General features: G+C 41.2%; 1 protein-coding gene across 1 annotated transcript in view; it reads left to right on the top strand.

Moving 5' to 3' along the window:
* TENM1 (teneurin transmembrane protein 1) overlaps positions 1-23,076 on the top strand; it is a 744,434-nt gene that overhangs the window by 46,219 nt on the left and 675,139 nt on the right. The gene's annotated exons all lie outside the window — the stretch shown is intronic.

Genomic DNA, 23,076 nt, shown 5'->3' with positions numbered 1-23,076 from the left:
TTTTGTTGATGTACGTAAACCTCATTCTATGAGGAATAATGCCTTTTGTCGACAGAGTTCTGTCGATAGAAGGCATTGTTGCATCTACACTGTCCTTTGCGTCCACACAGTTATGTCGACAAAGCGGCTTGCTTTGTTGACAGAACTGGATGTAGTCTAGATGCTCTTTGTCGACAGAAGCTTTGTCGACAGTATCTGTTGACAAAACTTCTGTCGACAAAACCCTGTAGTCTAGACGTACCCAAACTGGCCACAAGCAGAGACTCAGTAGCACCATGGACAGGGCTAGTCAGGCCCTGGTTCCAGGACTTTGAGGGCGACCAGACAACCAGGCAAGGACCCTACACAGCACCACTTGGCCGCAGTAGGGCACTTACCAGCGAGTGGACCCATTACAACCCTACACAACAGTTAATATGGTCAGTTCTTTTTTTTAACAACAACTGAGGTGTGTCTGTTGATTTTTGGTACAGTGTTCTTTGCATTCTGGGGGCATGGCTTTGTGGGGTCACAGGAGAGGAAGATGAGAAACTTATTAAAAGGAAATTTGGGCCAAGGAAGAGGTATTCTTTACCTGCTAGAATTTCCACCCAAAATACTCTGATTTGTTGTAAATAGGAAGTGACCATGAACACTGTCTTGAAGAGATTACGTCCAAATTGTCAACTCAGACTTCTACTGGCAGGCTTCAGAATAAATAACCATGAGAACAAAAAGAATGGAGTTATAATGATGACAGAATTAACAAAAGATGTTAACACCTTTTTAAGGGGGACTAATCCTGCAGAAAATGTAGAAATGCTATAAGAATGTGATGGGTCAAAATCTCTAGTCTGAAGTAAACCGCATTCATTTCAAGCAATAAACAATGAAGGGGAAATGCATATAATATTTATGTGTAGGGTAAATATAAATCATAGTTTGCGTGTGTGTGTGGCCCCTCTTCTCGGTGTGTCGTAGTAGGTTTTATGCCCCCCTCTTGGGGTCGCTTATTCTATTTTTTATATATTGTGTTTTAAAATTTTGTAAGCAGCCTTGAATATTTTTAAATAGGGAGGCGGGATAAACATTTTAAAATAAATAAATAAAATACAATTAAAGTTATTTATTATCTGACTTGCCTACTCTTGAATACTTACCTGTGCTGAAGAAAGGCATGCTTCTACAAGGGGAAGGGAGCACCTGTTGCAAGAAATCACACATTCCTTATAAAACTGCTATTGAGTATAATTACATCATAGTCTTTAAATATTCTTTCAGAAGAGGGGCAGATAATGAACAGAACAAGGGGATTCTCACTGCAGTAGTTCATTGGTTGTTAGGACTATAGTTTTGTAGCTCATGATGTACCATGTTTGTATGCTGGGTAACCTATTGTTATCCCTGACAAATCATTTGTACAGTGTAAAGAGAAGGGAGTCTGTCTTCAAAGTCAGCTGCTCATAAAGATGACAAAGCTAGATCCAAACCCCTCAAGCTCTTTGTTGAAATTGATGCTGTGCCATTCATCCTGAAGAACCCTTTTCCTGCTAACAGCATAAGCAATTTCCGCCGATGAGAAACATGCACCAAGTGAAGGCGGCATGTGATTTTAAAATGCTACAAAATTAGGAGTTTTCCATTTGCTTACTCTGTCCCCATCACCATAGCATCATACAAAAACATCAATAAATGTGTCTTCAAACCCATTACAAAAAACAAAAACAATGTATGCCCAATTTTCAGCTAGGAAACTGAAGCACAAAGCGATTTAGTGTCTTGCTCAAGGACATGGTGTAATTCTGTGACAGATTTAGAAGATGATCCCAGATCACTTGAATCCCAGTCTTAGCCACAAGACAATCCTGCCTCAATTGCCATTTTTGTAACAAAACCTTTCTGGAAGTAGGAAGATTTGGGATAATGAACACTGACTGATGGCTTCTGTCAAGTAATTTGGAGAAGTAGGAGTCACTCATTCCTGCCAGTCCAAGGTTTCCTGCTAAGCCGCAGCATAGGTCCCCCAAAAGCACAAAGCCTGGAGCAGTTGCCCTCATCCATCCAATGGAGGGGATGGCTCTGAAAATATAAGCCCAAATATTGATAGAGCCGGGTGCACTTTCCTGAATATTGGGGAAGCATGGGCACCATGGGCCCATATAACTTGTCACCTATGGCAGAGGATTAGGGTGCACACTTTGGCTAAGGGTGTGGGTTCTGAGGTGGGTGGCAAGGATGGGAAAGAGGGTGGGGATTCAGGAGGAGGTTTGGCTCCAGGAGGGAGTTTGGCTGTGGGAGGAGGCTTGGTATTGGGGTGTGGGCTCTGGGCCGGAGTCAAAGTGTGGAAGGGGCTTCCAATCTGGGACAGAAAGTTGGGGTGCAAGAGGGAATTCAGGGCACGGGTTTCAGCCAGTTGGCTGTCAGTGGCACAATGGGACTAAAGCAGGCTCCCTGCCTGTCCTGGTTCTGTGATGCTCTTGGATGCAGCCCCTATGTCCAGTCTCTAGCTGGAAGGGTTACAGATCTCTGCATAATTCATACTGTCTGTGCATGCAGACACCAACGCCCCAGCTCCCATTGGCTGTGGTTTGGACAGTGGGAGCTGCGGAGCTGATGCTGGGGGAAGGGAGAGCATGCAGAACTTCCCTGACTGCTGCTCCACCTAAGGGCAACAAAGATGTGCTAGTGAGCTGGTGCTTGTGGCTCCATCCCTATGGGAAGGGGAGCACTGAGACTCAGGGAGACTTGCTGCAGGATGGAAGAAATGATACAGTGGGCCAGATTCAGCCCATGAGCAGCAGGCTCTCCACCCTTGCTTCGATACTACTATCTTACTTTGGTCTTTCTGGTTTTATTTATAGTAATGTTTTCAAACTTTCAAAAGTTGCATTCCCCACTTGTCCCCTATTAGCCCTGTGGCTTGGTTTTAGATACACTGAAATAGTTAACAACATTATCATTTAAACATGACTGACACTAAGTTAATTCCTTTGAAATGAACAGAACAAGTCACATCTGAAAACTACTTTTTCAGGTGTACTGCAAAATCAGGCACGCACTGTTGCATTAGGTAAATCAGATTGTCAAGGTAATTTTCACAACCATAACAGTTAGACTTACTTTCTCTTAGAGCCAAAAGAGACTCTGGACAACTGTCAACTGGTCCTGTCTGTGTTCCGCAGGTTTTAAAAAAACTTCTTTAGGCTAAGTATAGAGGCCACTACACTGAAAATACATTATCTATCAAAGACAAAATCGGAAAGCCTTTAAATTTTATACCAAACAAAACAGAATAAGTTGTCAGACACTTACATGTATATGGGTGTGTCTAGACTACTGAGTTTTGTCGACAAAAGTGGACTTTTGTCGACAAAACTATACCTGCGTCTACACTACCGCTGAGTTCTGTTGACATAACGTCGACAGAACTCAGCAGTTTTGTCGACGCTGGTAAACCTCATTCTACAAGGCATAACACCTTCTGCCGACAGAGTTCTGTCGACAGAAGGTGTTATTGCCTGTAGGGTTGCGTCTAGACTACAGGGTTTTGTCGACAAAGCAGCTTGCTTTGTCGACAAAACTGAATGTGTCTAGACGCTCTATGTCGACAGAAGTTTTGTCAACAGTATCTGTCGACAAAACTTCCGTCGACAAAACCCTGTAGTCTAGACGTACCCTATGATAGGTTGCTAAATCACTTTGCCTTCGAGTCATGATAACATTATAAAATAGGGTATTCTTTTTTAATCTCTACTGATACAAAATGTTCCATAAGAAAAATAATGCTGATGATCAGAGAACCGCACTGTGAAACTGTCTCGGGCACTAATGAATCAGCTTGAATCCAAGGAACTATTATATTTTAGCCATATTTAAATCCTGATTGCACTGTATTCTTCTCCCTTAGCAATACTCACAATATGTTTATTACAATACATTTTCAAGATACTCACAATGTGATGTTTATTACAATGTCTTTTAAGTTTTCACGTGGTGACATATCACTTATTTGTCTTTTGAACTGTAAACAGTAAATCCTGTGAAAGTTACATAAAGGTAAAATTTCAATTTCATAAATGCTGACTTTTGTTTCCATTTTGAGATTATCAAAATGTAGAAAAGGATCAGATTATATAAGTAAAATAAGACTGAGGCAGGCCAACATTGGGGGTTTCAGATAAGATGATACTGGCTTCTATATTGTAACAAATTTTACTAACCTAGAACCTGATCAGTAAGGGACTGCTCAATATTTCCATGACGTACTGAGCGCCCTCAACTGTTCAGCAGGAAAGAAATTTGGGCAGCTAGCGCATGGCTGCCTCCAGCTCCCAACTCCTAGCAAACTGCTGCCTGGAGGCTTCCTGCACACAGAGTTGAAAAGACCTGAGTCTCCCTCCTGCGTCTGGCTGGGAGCAGGAAGGCAAGAAACCCAGGCGGGTGCCCCATTGCTTCCATGAGGTATAGGTCAACTTATTGCTATCGTGTAGACATGTGCTAAGACTCATGAACAGCAGAGTGATTTGCTAGAGGTGAATTTGCTGTGTGTGTCCAGATGTTCTTTTCAGTTTGCTAATGGCAAACAGCCCAATTAATCTAAGCCTCATTTAATATAAAACAATTTGTGGCAAACATAAAGAAAAGATAAATATATTTTAAAATCTCCCCTAGGACTCTCTTTGTAATTATGATAATGACATTTTAACTGATAATGCAATATTTTAAGAAAATTAGCATAGTTGGATAGAAAGTCTGTCCCTTACAACATATATGTAAATTCCCAGATTCTCTTATTTATAAATTACAGAATTACTACGTGTAAATTTCCCAATGTCAAGGTGGTATTTCAGCAGAGCAGGAAAAAAGAGATTAGGAATTTTCCTGTTCAAAAAATATCCTTCTATAATTCATTAATCTTTCCCCTCCTAGCATTTTAGGTACAGCATCTTCTGCACAATTCAATTTTAAGCATGTTTTCCCAAGGTTCATATTTGGGGGTAAGAGGGTGAGACCTGGTGCAACTGGTAGGACCTACAGTAGCTAGGTGTTTTTGCTGAAATGTTTAGCATTGTTGATTTGATGATGTTCGAGTAAATGGCCCATTGCAGTAACAGAGACACCTCTCATATTCACAAATGTTGGAGAGGGAATCAATGATTCTACTGTGGCTTTTAGAGCACTATAGTGGGGACAATGGGTTCTTAATTCAGCAGGATCACTGAAAGACCTTGTTATACATAAAGATGCTCCCTCTGCTACATAAGGAGTGCAATATGCATTCCCTTAATTGGCTGGCTAGCCAGTTTTGCTGCCTAGTGTGTACTGTTTGGCTATGTCTACACTGCAGGCTTTTTGCACAAAAAGCTTTTGTCAGAAGAGATCTTCTGCAAAACTTCTTGCACAAGAGAGCATCCACACTGCAAAAGCACATCGAAAAAGCGATGTGCTTTTGCAAAAGAGAGCGTCCAGACTGCCTGGATGCTCTCTCACAAGTAAGCCGTGATTACTATGGACAGAATGGTCATCAGGGCACCTGTGCTTTTTCCTCTTCCCTCTTCTTAAGCAAAAAACCCCTCTTCCCCATCCATTCATGCCTTTTTGTGCAAGAGCTCTTGCGCAAAAAGGTGTTCTTCCTTGCAGAATGAGAATTACCGGTCATGCAAAAATCCCTCTGATCTTTCAATTTACTTGCACAAAAAGTTGCTGGAGGTGTGGACACTCCATGACTTTATGCGGAAAAAAGGCAATTTTTTCTGCAAAAACTCTGTAGTGGAGACATAGACTTTCACAGGGGCTCCATCCCACCTGTTCTGAACCTGTGAGCATGCAGGGATTGTGACTGTGGCTATCCCTGGTGCCAGGGTCTCCCTGGGGGCTGTGGCCAAAAATGTATATGTTGGCAATTCTCATAATCTTAGATCAGATCATGATACAAAATAATCATTCAATATGCAGACCAAATATTGGGTTAGCCATTTGTTAATGCTCTTGACTAGTGCAGGAGCATCTAATAAGATGATTTTTAAACAAAGTAACATTTTTGGCTCTATGAGTTACATGAGTTAGCTAGAAGCTGATATAAAGTGGGGGGGGGGGGGCAACAGAACAGGTTTTTTAAATAAAGTAATCTAGATTGTCCCAACAGTGCTGGTCCAACTATTGGTCTCTAGTCACAGGTAGTACAATGATACTTCACAGCACTTTCCCTCCACTAATGCTCTTAAGCCAAATGGACAATACTGGACTAGACAGAAATGCAATTTAGAAAGAACAAATATCAGAATTGATCCCTGTCTCAAAATGGATCCAATCTGACTTTTTGAAGGGGCAGTGAGTGCTTCCAAAATAACAGTAACAGCAGGCTCTGGCGAGAAAATACTCTGTAATGAGATTTTTGCTTCCCTTCCCCCGCTCCTGTGAGGAAAATAGTTCTGGAGAAAGTACAGCAAAGTTATGCCAAATTCTTCTAATGGACCTAGGCTTTAACACAGGTACTATTGCTTTGTTTGCCTTTATATAATGTTACAATTCATTTTGTTTCTTTGATATATTAAATATTTTATCAGTGAAACTAACAGAAATTTGATAGAGTAGTAAATTCCAAATATAGGAACAATCTTTTGTTAAAAAATCTTTCATGTACTTCCTTTCTTTTAGTGTCACTAGTAAGCATAGTGTTATGGTATATGTGTAATGATGAATTCATTTGCAACTCCCTTTTGTAGTAATCATGTAGTTGCTACACTCTTTCATATGAGAAAAACAGAGGCAGATATTAAATAACGTATCTAAGGTTACACAGCAAGTTAGAACTCAGGTCTGTGTGGCTTCCAAATTCTGTGATCATTCCACAAGACCACATGACATTTCATCCACTGGAATGCTTTGGTAGCTATTTCAGAGAGTTTTGAAATGTTCTGAGTGGTGCTAGTACATTTCATCACAGCCCAGATGTTGTTTATCTTTTTTTTTAAATCTGCTTTATTTCTGCTGAGCCATGTCTCAGTGATATGCTTGTGTGTATCTCAGTTAAAAGTAAAATTCATAAAACACTGTCCATGTCCTGTAATGCATAGTTTCCTTTAGAACACAAGAGCTCTGTTATCTTCTATGACCTGTGCAATTAAGAACGTCCTCTGTTTCAGTAGTCTACTAGCTATATTTTCAGATGTATCCATTGCTCTTTCTGTGCAAATTAAATATTCATTGAAGGTATTCTTTAAAGCAGAGCTGTTTGGTACTCTGTGCTATATTAAGCCTAAATCTCATTTTGGTCATGATTGCTCATATTAACATATGGGGATTTGCTCATATTCTTGTTACACTGAAAGCAGTTTCTATACATTTAACTACTCATCTATGTTCTTAAGACTTGACTATTGCTTTTCTTTATATAAAAATAGTCTACAGGCTGAAACACAATTTTAGAAATGTAAAATACAGAACAGATAGTTCCTTTACAAAATTGCTTCCCCTTATGGATGTTTTTTTTTTTAATAGTGAGTCCTAGAAATTGTTGATGAATTTCTGAATTGTTGATGAATTTCATTGTTGCTGACTCTCATGAGGGAACATAGTTAATGTAGATAACTAATTGCAAACTTGTCATGGCCAGGTAAGGATGTCATCCAGGCAGCAAGTTGCCTATACATTAGAAACAAGTAGACAGTTTGTCTATATGTACTTGGATTTGGCTATGGTTCTTTGGCATTGTACTGACAAGAGGTTAGAAGGAGGGAAAAGGGACTCTGAAACCAGGGCTAGGGCACAATAGATACCCATAGATGGTCCTTTTCATTCAGCTGATTCCTGCTTGGAGATTGAGGATCAGACCTGCTGTTGCTTCTTTGCTAGGGAAAGAATCTCTCATGGCAGAATTTGAAGGAAATGCTATAAAGAAAATGTTCACAACATTTTCCTCCCTGGCAAACTCACCTAGTTGGGAAATCATAATCTTGGCCATTGTTATCTTCTACTTCCATCTTTTTAACATTACTGTGTTAGATACATTATGACCATTTATTGGGAAGATATCAGAATGAAAATGTATTTTGTTCTTTGATTCCCATCATCTATATTATCAAACAAAATTATAGTAATATATACTTTTTTAGATGTAGAATGTGACTGTTTTTACCAGCCATTCTATAGGACTATGTTGTTTCCACTTATTTCTCTAAACTGAACCCAGGGCCCTATGCAGTGGTAGTCTAGCTATTACCCAAGATCCATAATCCTGGAAATCCTGGATAGCCCATCATCTCAAGAATTGGCACTCTTACAGCAGGATTGTCTAGCTATGTAGTCTTTCTCTGCTGGCTCTACGTTGCCAGCATTTTCAGCTATCTTTGAGACATCACTCACTTCCTGAGGAAACTAAAATTCTTTGGTGAGCTTCCAGAAAACACCATCCGAGCCACTATGGATGCAGACTCTCTCTACACCAACGTTCCACACAAAGATGAATTATAAGATGTCAGTAACTGTATCCCTGATGATGTCACAGCACTGCTGGTTGCTGAGCTTTGTGACTTTGTTCTCACCCACAAACATTTCAGATTTGGGGACAATTTATACCTTCAAGTCAGGGGAACTGCTATGGGTACACGTATGGCCCCACATTATGCCAGCATTTCTATGGCTGATGTAGAATCTTCCTCAGCTCTATCCACAAAGTACCCCACCTTTACTTGTGCTGCATTGATGACATCTTCATCATCTGGATTCACGGGAAGGAGGCCCTTGAATTAGTCCACTGGGATTTCAACAATTTCCATCCCACGATCAATCTCAGCATGGACCAGTCCACACAAAAGATCCACTTCTTGCACATTAGTGTACAAACAAATGATAATTACATAAACACCGTCCTATACTGGAAACCTACTGACCACTGTACTTACCTATACACCTCTATCTTTCATCCAGAACAGATCGCACAATCCATTCTTTACAGATTGCATTCTTTACAACTGCATTTGCTACAATCTCTCAGATAGATACAAACAACTACAGAATCTCTATCAAGTATCCTTCAAACTACACTACCCATCTAAGAAAGTGAAGAAACAGACTGACAGAGCCAGTTGGATACATAAAAGTCGCCTTCTATAGGGCAGGCCCAAGAAAGAAAGCAACAGAATGCCAACATTACCAATAGCTCCCAGCTAAAACCTCTCCAATACAACATCAGGATGATGATCCCTCACTCTCATAGACCTTCAGAGGGGTAGCTGAGTTAGTCTGTAACTGGAAAAACTTATAAAACAACAAATAATCTCGTAGCACCTTAGAGACTAACAAAACATATAGACAGTGTCATGAGATTTTGTGGGCACAACCCACTTCTTCAGATGAATGGAGTTATTAAAGGTCCAGTTTCTAAATAAATAGGATGGGGGGGAGGGGGAAAGAAAAAAGAAGAAAAAAAAAGGGGGAAAGAAATAGTCAATTAGGGTATGTCTACACTTGCCCCCTACTTCGAAGTAGGGAGGCAAATGAAACATACTGAAGTGCAAATCAAGCCCGGGACTTAAATATCCCATGCTTGATTTGCATGTTCCCGGCTGGTCGCCATTTTAGAAATTCACTAGCCCAGAGTAACTGCCCGCTTCTATATGCGGCAGTGAAACAGGAGTCCGATTTAAAGGCCTTAATTTGAATTAGCTGGTAAACCTCGTTGCAGGAGGAATACCAGCTAATTCAAGTTAGGGCTTTAAATCGGACTCCTGTTTCACTGCCACGTGTAGACACGGGCAGTTACTCCGGGCTAGTGAATTTCTAAAATGGTGACCGGGCGGGAACAAGCAAATCAAGCATGGGATATTTAAATCCCGGACTTGATTTGCAACTTCGGTATGCTTCATTTGTCTCCCTACTTTGAAGTAGGGGGCAAGTGTAGACAAACCCTTAGAGTGTCCATGCAACATGAAGCTGATAGAGAAGATACTAATTGTTCTTAAGTACCCATTGTTTGGTTTTTTTATGTCATTAGGATTGGAATGTAGTGGGCCATCCAGACAATGTCTTTATTCATACCTCTGTTATATGAATCAAACTTGTAAATGAAGTTAAGTTCTAAGGCTTCCCTGTGGAGTTGGCTTCTAGAGTTGGCCTGAAACAATATGGTGAATCTGAGATCCATTAATGAGTGCCCAGGCAAGTTAAAATGTTCCCCAACAGGTGTCTGTGTATTGCCTTTTTGGATATCTGATTTGTGTCCATTAATATTTTTTCTCATAGACCTTGGAAGAAAAGCCAGTCTTCACTTACATACAGCCCCCTAATCTGAAAGCACATATCACCACAAACCAAACACCCAACAGAAACACTCAGGGTATGTCTACACTACCCTCCTAGTTCGAACTAGGAGGGTAATGTATGCATACCGCACTTGCTAATGAAGCCCGGGATTTGAATTTCCCGGGCTTCATTAGCATAAGCGGGGAGCCGCCATTTTTAAATCCCCGCTGCTTCGAACCCCGTGTAGCGCGGCTACACGGGGCTCGAACTAGGTAGTTCGGACTAGGGTGCCTATTCCGAACTACCGGTACACCTCGTTTCACGAGGAGTAACGGTAGTTCGGAATAGGACCCTAGTCCGAACTACCTAGTTCGAGCCCCGTGTAGCTGCGCTACACGGGGTTCGAAGCAGCGGGGATTTAAAAATGGCGGCTCCCCGCTTATGCTAATGAAGCCTGGGAAATTCAAATCCCGGGCTTCATTAGCAAGTGCGGTATGCATACATTACCCCGCTAGTTCGAACTAGCGGGGTAGTGTAGACATACCCTCAGTCAGAAACAAAACCCTGCAACAAACCCCATTACCAACTCTGTCCACACGTCTACCCTAGTGACACCATCACAGGGCTTAACCACCTCACCCATAACATCAAAGTCTCATTCACCTGCATATCTACTACAGTAGACTTCCGATAATCTGGCACCTTTTGGACCTAAGTGGTGCCGGATTATCAGATTTGCCAGAAAATCAGGAGGTCCGGTACAGCTGCACGGCTTAACAGCTGGCCAGGACACAATCTCCTTCCCTCTCCCCTCCCCTTTCTTCTTCCCATCTCTCTCCTCCATGCCGTAACCTGATCCTCCTCCCCCTCTCCTTCCCCTCCTCTTTCCCCTTTGCTGAAGCAAAATGCTCTTCTCCATACTGTAACATGATACCCCTTTCCCCCTCCCCCAACCTTATGCTCCATCTGGTGACAGCCAGCACGTGTGCTGAGCAGCAGGCTTTTTAATCAGCTGGTCAGGAGTGCTTGGCATTTTGATGCCGGAGTATCGGGAGTGCCGAACAGTTGGATGCCGGACTATCGGAGTTTTACCGTAATGTGATATATGACATGTGCCAGCAATGCCACTCTGCTACATATATTGGCCAAACCAGACTGTCTCTATGCAATAGAATAAATGGACACAAATCAGACAACAAGCATGATAATATACAAAAACCAATGAGAGAACATTTTAACCTTCATGGACACACAGTTGCAGACTTAAAAGTTGCCATTCTCAAGCAAAAAAACACCCCTTTAAAAACAGACTGAATCTGCTTAGCTGGAATTCATATGCAAATTTGACACCATCAGAATGGGTCTGGGTAGGGACTGGGAATGGCTCTTTCGTTACAATAAGTAATTTTCCTCTTTAGGTATTCTCACCTTTTTATACACATGCACCCTGACTGAATAATAATTACACTTCCTTCTCTACCATCTGTTTCTTCTTCTTCCACCTCATGCATCTGATGAAGTGAGCTGCAACTCACAAAAGCTTATGCTATAATAAAATTGTTAGTCTCTTAGGTGCCACTGGATTCCTTGTTTCCTTACTGAAACAGACTAATCTGGCTACCTCTCTGAAACTTGATTTAATTGACATCTCACCCATGATCCAAAATAGACTGCATTTGGCATAATAGGTTTTCAATATTATATTGTTGCTTTGATGTGTCACTGTTGTTCAGTGAATATTGTTTGTGTTGGAAAACGGTTCTGTTTGGAAGGATTAAGCATACAGGGAAGATTGCCTTCTTATCTGGGAATACTATAATGGTTAATTCTCTTTGGAATTCAGTGATCTCAGTTAGTTTGAAATAAGTCTGTCAAAACAAAACTGAAGAGTGACTTAAAATCATATAATAGAAATAAGCAACAATATACTAATTCACAGTCGATTCTGAGATGACTGTATGATGAACACAAAACAGCAGTGCTATGCCACCATTATTACCTGAGCATAATATGATCACTGCAAGAAAAAGTACATATAAACAAATAATATAATTAAAAGAGGAGGCTGCCCTTGTGAGGAAGGGTTAAATCAGATTAAAAAGAGAAAACAGAGGGCCACATCATCACTTCCATTCATGAGGAGAGGATACTAGGATCCAGCAGATGCTGTTTCAAGGTACCTCTACACAGAAGCATTATTTCAGAATTTTTTTTTCAAAATAACAAAATGCGCACGTACACAGCAAGCCATTATTTCAAAATACTGTCGAGCTGGAGGACTTCTTACTTGGACTCCTGTAACCCTCATTTCACAAGGAGTAAGGGAAGTCAACAGAAGACTGTTCTTTCTTCAACTTCCTGCTGTGTAGAGTGCGCCAAAAGCCAAATTAAGCGATTTTAACTTGACATAGCTGAAGTTGCATATCTTAATTCAACTTTTGTCCTGCTGTGTATATGTACCTTCAGACTATGGAAGTTCTGGTTACTTTCCTGACTTCATCTAGGCCTTGTGAAAGTGCATTTATAAGAGATTAAAGACATTTGGTGCTTTGCTTTTGTTAATACTATTTCTATAATGAGTAGAATTAATATGTGTGCTTCCCCAATTCAGGACATAGGAACCCAGGGGCTCTGTAAAACCATCTGAGTGGGTTCCCCTACCAATTTGTTATGACCATGCTGTGGGATTTTCTAGAATCCTGAAGGATCCAATCACTTAGTCTGTGCATATTCTTCTAGCCAAGTGATGGCATTTTCATTGGTGTGATGCTGTTCTTCTAGACCACTGCTGAACCTATGCATCATCAACAATGTGCATCATCATCTGCATTGCACCACAGTTGCACAAAAGGCTATCCTGAAGGCTCCAGATATTGGCTGACTGCACAGCGACCATGTCCGGTCCAGAACCTGTGCATTAGGAATCAGTGATGATGAGGCAGGTCAAAACCAGGGAAGCCAGATTGAGGAGGTTGATGACAAGGGACTGGTTAGGGATTATAACAGAGATGATACACATACTGGCATGTAGTTGTGTATCCTCCAGTTTGTTGTGTGACGATCAGCTCCATACTGGTGTGCGATACTATGTCACGGAATGCATGGTGAGATCTGACATCCATATGGTTGGGATATGAGCACCCCATGAGGAACCTGCCTGTTTGCCAAGAAGATTATTGTGCATCTTAACTTTAGCTGTTATCTTCTTCAGATGGACATAATAGCTCAGTGTACTAATTTCACACCTTTATAGTTCAGTCCTACTTCATGCTTCACCTTCTAACCATTGAGATAAACACTTATTTATCAGGTTGCATGATGAAGAGAGAACAAGCAAACTGGAGACTGTTTTTATTATGCTTGGCAGGAGGCGCTAAGTCCTACAGTAGTCAGATGGATCCACTGACTTCAGAAAACAAAGCCAGCCTACTCACTCTAAAGAGGCAAAACTTTTTGTAGAGGAGCAAAGACTTGGAAATCCTTCAAAGGGGACCTTTGAGAGGATTCCAATTTCTAGCATGGATTATTCTCATGGAAATGGGACAGTGTGGCCCACCTTTAGTTCTGAGAGGTGTGGGTTCCTGTATTATTCCTGAAGAAGCATGAGTAGGAATGTTGTGTTCTCTCTCATTTTCTCCTTTCTGATTTTATTTAAAATAATCATTGATTTTAGACGAATGTAGAGCACAGGTGCTTTCCAGGCAGTGATTTTAAAATGAAGACATTTAAAGTGTTCTTGCTAAGTGTCCCCCACCTGTTGTGCACTACAGCCGTAATATGCAATCAACCAACTTCCCTGCTACAGATATGACATGAAAAACATTTGAGGGCAATTGACCACTGTGAATTTTTACAACGTATCACAATAGAAGAAACATCTGTGCACATAATGCTTATTAAAAAAAAACCTATGACAAGATCATAAATCATTGAAATGCTGAAGACTAAAATATCGGTTTTTGCAGTCAGTCATTAAACCAAACTCATAATCTATGAAATTATACATTCTAGTGTAAAATGTAATATTTCACTTCACATTTAGAAACCTAGATGATCGCTGTTCCTTTCTTTCACCAAAAACAAACCACATCAACAAAAATATTTCTGCCAGGATAAATAAAGTAACTCTATCCATCATTCTGTTGTCAGAAACAGATAAGTCCTAAATTAAACCTTAGTTTTCTCATATGGATTGCCAAATCTAAGGGGCATAGTCTATACTTGTTCTGCCTGAATAAGTCCTAGAGATACCAATGATATTTCTGCATATGGACAGAATGTAAAATATTCCCGAGGGTAATCTTAGTATGACTTATAACTTCTGTGCACATATAAAATTGTGTCTATATAAGACTCTCTTATTTAGTTGATCTCTAACTCTCACTAGATGTACAATAAATCTTAAAAGATTAGACACCAACAGTTCTTAATGCTTCCCCAGCTCAGGGTCCAAACCAGCATAATTTTTTGGAACTAGGAGAAGGGGCCTACTCACAGAATGCACCTTTAGAAGCCAGGCCAATTTGTGAAGAAATCCTGAAGTTGGAGAAAGGATCTTGGGCCATCTCCTTCCTCATGGCCTTATAGCTCCCTCAGCAAATGTGATCACACTTTGTCTAATGTTTGATGATCAAAAAAGGTTACAATGCAATGAATATAGACTAAAATTTTTAAAAGTAACTAGATTAAAGCTTCACTATGAATATAAATAGTCTTCCTGGGGCTCTGTTTGAACAGAAAGAAACAAAATCATAGAATCATAGAACTGGAAGAAACCATGAGAGATCCTTAAGTTCAGTCGTCTGCACTCACAGCAGAATGAACCACCATCTAGACCAGACATGAGGAAACTTTTTTGGGCCGGGGGCCATTGACCACAGAAAAAACAGATGGGGGGCCTGTCAGCCGACGGTCAGGGCAGTGTGTGTGTGTATGTTTCCGAGAAAAGGTTTAATGTCCATGTCTTTACTGGTAGGACCGGGGTCCCATCGCAGAGGGTGGCCAGCAGGCCAACAGACGCCCCGTTATATAGGAAGAGCTTATTACAGCTTAGATTTTAGCTGCTAGAACACAGGGGTTCCTTCTCAGCGGGCTGCCTAGGAAAGGCTGAAAAGGTGCCCCGACGGATCTTGTCGCCTGGGAGTGACACAGATCCAAACGCCCAAGCTCTCCCTATGTCTGTCCCTTTATGACCGGCTGAAGTTCTTTTAAATTGTGCTTGGTTCTGTTACAGCAACTGATGGAGTCAGGTTAAAGCTTAAACAGTTACAGGTTTATTAAAGAAGCTTATAAATCATATGGTTAAAATGGTTATTGCTCTATTTCTTAAATGCTAGCAAATATATATATATAGGTCTTAAAAATGATTACAGGAAAAAGGTAAAGATAGAAAATAGAAATAATGGTACCAAGTGACAGCTTAATCTTTAAAGAGCTCTAACACTATGTATATATATACTTAAGCAAAGAACCACATCCAGGTACAATTTTTACCCCTTTCTGTGCCTCTCGACTCCAGCGTGTCAGGCCAGGGCCGGTCTCTCAATTCGTAGGAAAGACGAATACGAGGTGGGCATCCCCTCTGGAACCTCGGGAGAGCAAACACCTAACCCGACCAGCAGATAGATGGTAGATTGACACTCAGAGAAAATGTGCTGCTGGACCCATCTTTATATCCCTGGGGGCCCGTATCCTCTTTCTTATCTAAGATGCCGAATTGTACTGGTCCGTTGTGTGGCGCCAGTTCTTACAAGCAAGTTTCAAGTTAATTTACACTTGCAAGAGAGAGATAACTAAATTGTACGTACTAGACTTTTTTTTACTGGGCGAGAGATTCCTCCCCCCGCGGACGGCTGTGTATTCGTATCAATATGGGTTAAGTCAAGGACACTCCTTGGCAGCCTCTTGGTCAGCAATTGGCGTATCTCTGTTTATAGCCATTCATGGTCACAGCAGCCTGGGCCTTCTGTTCTGTGTGCCCTGCATGCTCCAGGCAAGCAAAAATGGATGTTACAGGGGGGGTTCCTGTCTGGCTACAGGGCCACTCACAAGTGAGAAGCAACCCCCCTCCCAAAAAAAACCTCCACAACCCTCACTGACCTGGCCCCCAAGTAAGAAGGTGAAAAAAACCCTTCACAGATGTGGCCCCCAACAAACAAGCAGAGAAAAAAAGACACTCTCCTCATTCCCCTCAAATTCCAGCCCCACCGGGGGAGGGAGCGAGGGAGGGCATTGAGGCTCAGGGCTTATAACAGCTGGGTTAATTCTTCAGGGGGCTCAGTGCTCATGGATCTTTTGGGGTCCTCTAGGCACTGGAGTGGGCCATAAAGGAGGGATTCAGTGTGCAGGAGAGGGCTGGGAATGAGGATGCAGGGTCTGGGTGGGAGGTAGGGTGCAGAAGCGGGGCTGTGGGTCAGAGTGCTGGCACAACTCCCAGGGGGTCACAGATGATTTGCATGGCTCTAAACACTGCAGGAAAGTGCTCCCTGCAGGCACCGCCCCCACCACTCCCACTGTCCACAATTCCCTGCCAATGGGAGCAGTTGGGGGCGGGGGAGGAGCAGTGCCTGCAGGAAGCATTTCCCTGCAGCATGCAGAGTCACACAGAGCTGTTTTCTTCCCCCTGCCAGGCAGTGCCTAGGGGCCCAATCTAGCCTGTGGCTTGCACTGATTAGGCTCTCGACACTCACCTCTTCCCCACTGCAGTAGGGTGAGCCAACCAGTGCTGGTACTCCAGCCACAGCACAAGCCAGATCAAGGTAAGCCACAGGCCAATGCCTGCCTGAGGGCTGTAGTAATTTCCCCTTCTCTGATTTAGTTCATCCCTGAAAGGTGTTTGTCTAACCAGCTCTTAAAAATCTTTTTATTTTTCTGTCCTCCCTTTTACCATTCATTAGAATCATGAACTCTAGCATTTCAAGATCACTTTCACCCATGCTGCCTTTGACTTCCAAATTCTCAACTAGTTCCTCCCTATTAATCAAAATCAAATCTAGAACAATCTCTCTCCAGTAGTTTTCTGCTCCTCAATAAGTCTGACTCCTATGCCCATCTCAGCTTCATTCCAAGGGTTTACATTTTTAATATATAAGAGAACTCCTTAATATATAAGAGAACTCCTTTTAATATATAAGAGAACTCCTACTCTCTTTTCCCCTGCCTGTCCTTCCTGTGCAAGCAGTACCCTTCAATATTAATATTCCAGTTGTGTATTATCCCACCAAGTCTCTGTGATGCCAACTACATCACTACATCACTACTACCAACTACATTAAGGTGCCACAGGACTCCTTGCCGCAACTACATCACAGTTTACTTACTAATATTATGAATTCTTCATGTTTATTCCCCATACATCTTGTATTAGTATACAAACATCTATGATACTGATTTGACTTCCCCCTTCCCAATTTTGTCTTGTCTCTCCTTTATCCCTGCTATTACAGCTCATGCTACCCTCAGTTTCTGACCTCTCTCACAGGTTTTCATAATAAGTCTTGGTTTAAAACCATTCTCATTAGGTTAGCCAATCAAAGCTTCCCTTCATGGTTCCTCCGCTTAACTACTAATGGTTTACCAGTGTGGCTCGCACATTCAGACATGTCTACATTAGGAAATTATTTTGAAATAACTAAATTTGACTTAACTACCAATTTTACAAAATTGAAATAGCATGTCCTCACTACGGGGAAGCCTCTAAATTAGTCTGAGGCAGGCTCTGTTAATGAGAATGTGCTACCTCAACTTAAAGCCCCAGGAAGCACTGGGGAGTAATTAATTCAAAATACTCTGGGGAGTAGTCATTTCAAAATAGCAGCACTGGAGTGTCCATACTAATGCTATTTTGAAATTAGCATTATTCCCAAGAAAAACAGGAGTATAGATTTCAAAATTACTGGCCCATTATTTTGAAATAACAGACTTAGTAGTATGGAGATTCCACTTATAAATTTGACCTAAAGGTGGTTATTTCAAAATAAAGCCCTGGACTGTGTCTAGACTGCATCCCTTTTCCGTAAAAGGGATGCAAATTAGACACATTGCAATTGCAAATGAAGCGGGGATTTAGGGGAAGCAGCCCTAGTGTACAGCAGGACTCAGACAGTTCTAATACCCATAGAGACAGTCTAACAGTCTCTATTGTTGAGTATGTTTTCCTAAAGTTCTGTTACATGGACTAATCCTTCATCTGTCAAATTACTAATAGGAGACAGATGGATTCCTTTTTTCCCCAGTTGAAGTCTGATATTGAACTGGATTTTAATCATGGTGGTATGCTGAAAGTATTACATGATATAGTATTTGTTTGCATTAGTGGTTTCTGCCCTGAAATTTTTTTCAATCTAATTTATAATCTGAAGTTCAGATTTTCAAAGTGCTCTAGGAGTTTGTACACATCCACCATTAAATATTAATGGATGACCTGCCTAAAATCCATAGAGAACTTTGAAAATGTCAACCCACACATACAATCATTGCCAATATGAGAGAGGAAACATACTACCCACGCAGTTTCCTGCAATCATATTACAAAAACTCAGCAGAGGAAGCAGTGCAAATATCAAACAAATTACACTTATCAGAAGATGTGATTTTTTTTCAAAAAATATCAAATAAAATAGTGCTCATGGGTGTGCAAACAGAAAAAGCTTCCTCTTGGAGCAGGCAGGAGATCTCTTTAGATAAAGGGTCCATGTGTGGGCCTGTTTTTGAACATGGCTAGTAAATAGTAGACAAATAGGGAAACTAGTCCTGTTATCCTCTGCAAATCAGCATGTTTTGATTGAGTACTGAGTTTAAAACCTTGGGAAATAGTCCCTGATTACTTATCAGTTTAAAGGGCACTGACTGGGGGTAAGAGTTCTTTCAGACCTCCAGGGCCTTAATGGTTTAGAAATAATGGTTATAATCAAATAGCTTAAGTGTTTAATTGAATTACTGTATATCTTTTTTCCAAGCAGACTTAACCCAGAATATCTCTGTACAAATCTGTCCTTTAGTTGTGCAGTCCTTATTATTCATAATTAATGAAGTCCTTTCATATTTTAAGATATGTAACTGTCCAACTAACCTAGGGAAAAAAAACTCCCTGGATTTATTTAAGGATGTGAACTGAAAGAAAAAAACAGGCATATTACCATCTATTAATTTTTTCCAGTTCAACAATTGATCCTTTCCTTTCTCTAAAAAGAAAAGGGGTCAAATGAGTTGATTAGTTACACATATATAACAACATTATAAAGTGTTAAACTCATTAATGCCCATGCTAACCTCAAGTTTGCAAACACTGGTCTTACTACCTGGCTTTATGTATTTTTATTTTGGGTACCAGTTATTTATACTTGAAAAGCTAAAATCACATTACTCTATTTTTATGTACTGCCTCATATACTATTTTCTATCATAAATTCAAACAAGGAAAATGTATAGTGAGATAAAGTACTATAACATCTCTTGCAACATTTCTGCTGGAAGACTGTCCTGAGGTGGGGTATGTAAAGCAGGTGTGAGAAAACAGGAAAAAATTATACTGTCAGATCCCACATTGAATAAATTCAGATTTAGTTAGGATTAAATAAGGAAGACCAGGCACACAGCTGTCTCTCAAAAATGAAAAAGAATATTATTTTACAAAACTGAGAACTGAACATGCATGCAGCAGACAGAAAATTACTCAAAACAGGTATTATACTCAGAAGCCTCTTAGAAAAATCATGTTGTAGATTTTGTGTATAGAATCATAGGGCTAGAAGGACCTGCAAGAGTCAGCTAGTCTAGCTCCCTGCCAAGATACAAGATTTGTTACGTCTAACCATCCAAGACAGAAAGCTATCCAGCCTCCTTTTGAAAACATTCAGTGGAGCTTCCACAATCTCCCTAGGCAGGCTGTGCCATTGTCCCATTGTTCTTAAAGTTTAGACTTTTTTTTCCCCTGAGGTTTAATCTAATTCTGTTATGCTGTAGTCTGAACCCATTGCTTCTTCTCCTGCCCTCTGTGGCAAAAGAGAACAGCTTTTCCCCATCTTTTTTATGGCAACCTTATAAGTATTAGAAAACCGCTATCATGTCACTCCTCAATCTCCTCTTTGCCAAACTAAATATACGTACAGTAGTCCCTTCAACCTTTTCTTATAGAGTTTGCATTCTGTCTCACTCATGTTCCTTTTTTTCTCCTAATGTGCCAAGGACCAGATCCAGAAAACAGTATGCATATGCTTAGCTGTACAATAGGATTAATGACTCACCTAATGCACAACAAAGAAGAGAATAAGCGTTTTTCAGGGGTGAGGTGTTTTCTGTATATGGCATTAAATCCCCACCATCATAACTGGGGCTATGAAAACACTACAGAGTTTTTCCAGGAAATGTAGCTGCTCTGGAGTTTTACGAAGAAGAAGGAATGTTCCAAAAAAGGGTTTTCTTCTGACACTTGGCCCAGTGTAGATGGGTCAAATGTCAGAAAAGCCTCTTCAGAAAAAAAAAGTGGAAAAAGCTACACAATTTGTGGTTTGCGATTCGCATAGCTTTTTCCGGAAGAACAGTGTAGTGTAGATATAGCCTGGATAGGTCAGATCATGCAAATCCTCTCTCACATTAGTACTCATTCAAATATTATGGTCTATTGACTTCAGTGGAACTTCCCTGAGACTGGTCATGTGTTCAACTACTCATGGTTGGTAATCCCTAGTTTTGAGGTTGTTTACACAATTTTTAGCAAATACCACACACATACTTCATAGTATCAAAAATAAAGGGGCTAGAGAGCTCTTGTAACTATGCCCAGACATCACCATGTTAAACACAGTTTAACTTTCTATAGTTCTACTACCATGACCTTCTGATATCATGAAGTGATTTTGTGGCACTAAGCACCAGAAAACACAAAATAAATAATTACTGGAATTGCTTAGTAAGGAAGCATGTGATATTAATGAAGCATACTGTCATGAACTAGAAACTGTGCATGCACACCATTGCCCTCTTAGATGGAAAAAAATTGCTCACGTGTATGACATTGGTAATAGAGACTCTCCTCTCGCTTATATAATAGCAACCGAAGGAGGAGAATCTGCTATGAAGATTAGCAACAACAGTGAATTACCAAGAGGATTTGGATTTGTTACAAGATATAAAAGATACTGGCAGGGAGGCCTTTACAAATAACTAATAAAGCACCAAAACAGGGAATTTATCCACAATATAGCCATAAACAAACAATGGCATTGGAGCAATCCACTGAATGAAATGATGCCCAAGTCTGTGTTTCCTTACAGAAATGAAATTATTTGGCTGACTGAATTATGTCATAGGCAGAAATTTCTCAGTGCTTTATAATGTATTTCATGTTAATTCATGGTATACAGTACAGCACACACCTAAGGCATTCAGAATTCATTGTGTTTCATATATGCATCATCACAATTACTGAAGAGTGGCAAATGTGGAGGCTTTAATGGGGTAAACATTCATGCACTTCACTTTTAAATAGAGATCCTCTGTAAAATCTCATTTGTTTTTAATCTGATTATATTGATATTGTGAATAAATACACCAGTAAAATTGATCCTAACTTATTAATTAAAGAAAGTCATTTATTAATTAAAGAAAGGGTGGAATCTTTTCATTTGGACTATGGCTTGTTGATGATATAAACTCACCCTAATTCAAATACTAAGCAGTATGACTTCTGGACCTTTAAATTAACCCTTCTTTAATTAAAGATCTTGTTTGGAAATATAGAAAAGTTTTAGGTAATGTGTATTCTCAGCATTTTGCTTGAATTTGGCACATTTCTTTGGATTTAATGTAAGCAATAACTTTTCTGAACAGTTTTTTTAATTTTAGGGAAAGAATTTTAATTGACTTGCTACAATAAATACAACCTTATGGAAAACACAAGAAAACTGAAAACAAACAAACCTAAGCCCAAGTAACCAATTAAGAAAATTTATATAATGGTTCCATAAAGTTTACAATTCATATATTCAGTTACATAGATATGAGAAAATGTCCCCTTATACATTTCAATAACAGCCATAATTCTGACTTGCAAGACATACAGGCAGTTCCCGGGTTACGTACAAGATAGGGACTATAGGTTTGTTCTTAAGTTGAATTTGTATGTAAGTCGGAACTGGCTCCAGATTCAGCTGCTGCCACTGAAAATGACCAGGGGCTGACTACAGGAAGCCGGAGACAGAGTTGCTCTGCCCCCAGCTTCCTGGAATCAGCCTGATCAGTTTCAACAGCTGCTGAATCTGGAGCCTGGGACAGAACAGCTGGGGCGCTGCCCGGTAGGTTCCCACAGGACCAACCCGGCAGCACCCCAGCTGCTCTACCCGAGGCGTCCCGCAACAAAAGCCTGGTCTGCTCGGGGGGGGGGGGAGGGGCGCACTAGCTGCGCCCCCTTCCCCCCCCCCCAGCAGACCAGGGAGACCCGAGCAAAGCCTCACAGGCAGAGTGACCCTGCTGCCCGTGTGGCTTTGCTCCTGTCTCCCTGGGGGCCTGGGGGAATTCCCCCCCAGCACACCAGGGAGACCCAAGCAAAGCCGCACAGGCGGAGGGACCCTGCTGCCCATGTGGCTTTGCGGCTTTGCCCCCGAGCAAAGCCGCACAGGCGGCGGGATGCCGCCTGTGCGGCTTTGCTCCTGTCTCCCTGGTCTGCTGGGGGGGTCCAGCAAAGCCGCTGGGGGGGGGGTCCAGCAAAGGCGGCGGCTTTGCTCGGGTGTCCCTGGTCTGCTGGGGGGGGGTCCAGCGGCTTTGCTGGACCCCCGCAGCAGACCAGGGAGACAGGAGATAAGCCGCCAGGTGGCGGGGGTCCCGCTGCCTGGGCGGCTTTGCTCCCGGGCAAACGAG

Source organism: Pelodiscus sinensis, chromosome 13 (genome assembly GCF_052426305.1).
Source record: "Pelodiscus sinensis isolate ZL-2025 chromosome 13, ASM5242630v1, whole genome shotgun sequence".
NCBI lineage: Eukaryota > Metazoa > Chordata > Testudines > Trionychidae > Pelodiscus > Pelodiscus sinensis.
This window is presented reverse-complemented; position numbering and strand designations above follow the sequence as displayed.